The 3,008-nt window shown below is 37.8% G+C and overlaps 1 non-coding gene across 1 annotated transcript; it reads right to left on the bottom strand.

Moving 5' to 3' along the window:
- Window positions 1–1,454: 1,454 nt before the first annotated feature.
- Smp_tRNA_01556_Pseudo_TTG.1.1 lies at window positions 1,455–1,521 on the bottom strand. The gene has a single exon. It is a non-coding gene (tRNA).
- Window positions 1,522–3,008: the final 1,487 nt, after the last annotated feature.

Genomic DNA, 3,008 nt, shown 5'->3' with positions numbered 1-3,008 from the left:
TAACCTCTAGACCACTGAGCTGACATCCAACGGCAATAATGTCTAACGTCAACCAATCTACGATATTTTGAACCATCTTCCATTGTATTCGGTGAGCAACTACCTCACACCAGACATGAATCGGACCACTGGTCACGGGTTCGTTAGTTTTCTGTGTGACGATCATGTCAATTTAACGTCACTGATGTTTTTTCAGGTTTGGTTTAAAGTTTCCTATTTGAATGACTTCAAACTACACCTGTACAGTTGACTGACTAGTTTTTCTGGCCAAAATGGTTGTCTTCACTTTAGTCAGACAACTATTGAAAACCTGAGAGCACTGAAGAACTAGTTCGTCTGTATGTTACACTTCAAGTGTGTACTTAAAATGTAGATATTACTCTCAATGATTTGAGATAGTGATGTATTTTGTTTAGTATAGTCGGCATGAAGCCGCTGATCTAGTTATAAAGCTACTTGATATTGATCAATTATCCTTATGGAACTGATATTCGTAGTGATTACATGGATACATTGCTGACAAGTGGTAAGTAGTACAACACCTAGATCCAACGTTTCTTGTCAGTCACCTCCAACCACTTGAGAGAGAATGCCTATGTACTGCCTGTCACTACAAGTTTATTAAATACACCTGACATATTTCAAAGAGAATGGACACACCCAATATTGGTTGCTAACCGGTGATAAAGCAACTGTAAAGAGTAAGATATTCTCACATATGAAATATAGCTTCATAGTCAATATTTTCTAACTTCAGTTATTCACAATAAAATGGAATGAGATTTGAAAGAATGGTTTAATTTTCAATTGAATTCAATGTTTAGATTGTTGGAAGTTCTTGATCATTCCACAGGAAACCTTTCAGAAGCTTGGATAAATGTAAAGGTACTTCTTGAAGTCAGAGTTCAACGGTGGAGAGAGTTCTAGAAAAATGTTGAATTATGCATCATAAGCTGATTTGATAACTACCAACCATTTCATTAATTTTAACATATTTCCAGGATCTTCCAAAATATCAATGATCCCATATATACCTACAACTATCCATGTTTCCTATATCTGTCATGATCAGGACAATAAAGCTTCTCTTCATACTTCTTGCCTTTTATTTTCCATTTGGTAATGAAGTGTAGGAGATTAATCTGAGGCGGAGAAGGAGGGCTGGACTATTAAGCTGTTAAAAGTCAGTACTAAATGTTTACGTACAAGATATCATAGGATTAAATTCATTTAGTATTTTTTGTTTGAATCTTCCCATTGACGTTTTTTAGGACTGCAACTGATCAGTCTCTAATTGGAATATGTGTATACTGTGCGTATTGTCTCAATATAGCCTAAATTCACAAGCATGGTAAGCAAAGATGGATAGTGGGTAGCAGTGGAATCCAGTTTGACGCGCGTTTCGTCCTATTTGGGACTCGTCAGCTGTATGTACCTGCATCTCAGAGTTGATGTTCACTCTGAGACTCGAACCCAGTACCTTTCGCTTCAAACGCCATCGCGTTATCCACTCGGCCACTGAGTCCTGATAGCCACTTGCTTGTGCAATGGGGTGAAGTTGAAATTTACTTAGTATTGTTTGTTTGGATTTTCCCATTGATGTTTAAGACTGCAACTGGTCAGTTTCTAATGGGCATATATGCATCCTATGCGTATTGCCTCGATATAGCCTTAATTCACAAGCATTATAAGCAAAGATGGATAGTGATTAGCATTGAAATCCAGTTTGACGCGCGTTTCGTCCTATTTGGAACTCGTCAGCTGAATTATTGTTGAAAATGATAAAGTTCTTCTCATCAGAATGATGATAATTATTGGATTATTGATTATTTTTTTTTGTTTTTTTCTAAATATTGCCTGTTACAATTCATATAGATTTTAACCCTGAGTGTCGTTGCCTACCACCACCACCATAACCCCCTTGCACATAAAGATTACAATTCATTTTTTTATTTTGTTCATGTTTCTTAACTAGTAACAGTAATTTGTTTGTTTTTTTCAGTTTGCTGTTTGTTTGTTTATTTTTTTTGCAAAAAGGTAAACAAATTTACGTCCTTGAGAAATAATAATAATAATTTTAAAGAGATTTTAATATAGTTTGTAAATAGTTTCTTCTTTGCGGGGAATACAGATGGATTGTGAATAGTTGAAAGCGTGGATCAATTGAAGCTAGATCACCACCGAAAATCTTGAAGCACTGGACGACCGTTTCGTCCTACTGTGAGACTCCTCAGTGGCAGTGCGCATCCACGATCTTGCCTCGCGAGATTCGAACTCAGAACCTACCAGTCTAGCGCCAGAGAACTTAACCGATTGACCACTGAGCCGGCATCCCATGGTGTTTATGTCTAACTCCGACCAATCCATGAAGTTGAGCAACCGTTCACCAATTGTCTTCAGTGAGTTCCTATCTCACAACAGACATGGTTTGAACTCCACTGGTCACTGCTTCTCATTAGAACCCGTGGATTTACCTCTCGAAGTCATTCACCACTGAGCATATGATTATTATTATCAGATGTTTTTGTGGAGATTTAGTATTTTCATAGATGAAAGTGTGAGTCAATTGAAGCTTGACCACCAGGGAAAACCTGGAAGCACTGGGCGGCCGTTTCGTCATATTATGGGACTCCTCAGTGGCAGTGCGCATCCACGATCTCGCCTCGCGATATTCGAACTCAGGACTCACCAGCCTCGCTCCAGATCTTGAATAGTAATGGGATTCAGGATATGTGTTTCGTCCTATTTGGAACTCGTCAGCTGGATGGTTCCACTGCTAGCCACTATCCATCTTTGCTTATAATGGTTGTGAATTAAGGCTATATTGAGGCAGTACGCACAGTATGCATATATGTCAATAAAAGATTGACCAGTTGCAGTCCTAAACATCAATGGGAAGATCTAAAACAAACAATACCAAGAGAGTAGAGATGTATATTAAATTTTGCATGATAATTGATTCATAGTTTATTGGGACTAATTTAAGAAACCGAATTGCATTCACTTAT

Source organism: Schistosoma mansoni, chromosome 3, assembly GCF_000237925.1.
Source record: "Schistosoma mansoni strain Puerto Rico chromosome 3, complete genome".
Lineage (NCBI taxonomy): Eukaryota > Metazoa > Platyhelminthes > Trematoda > Strigeidida > Schistosomatidae > Schistosoma > Schistosoma mansoni.
The sequence above is the reverse complement of the archived record's forward strand: the minus strand, read 5'-3'. Positions and strand labels throughout refer to the sequence as shown.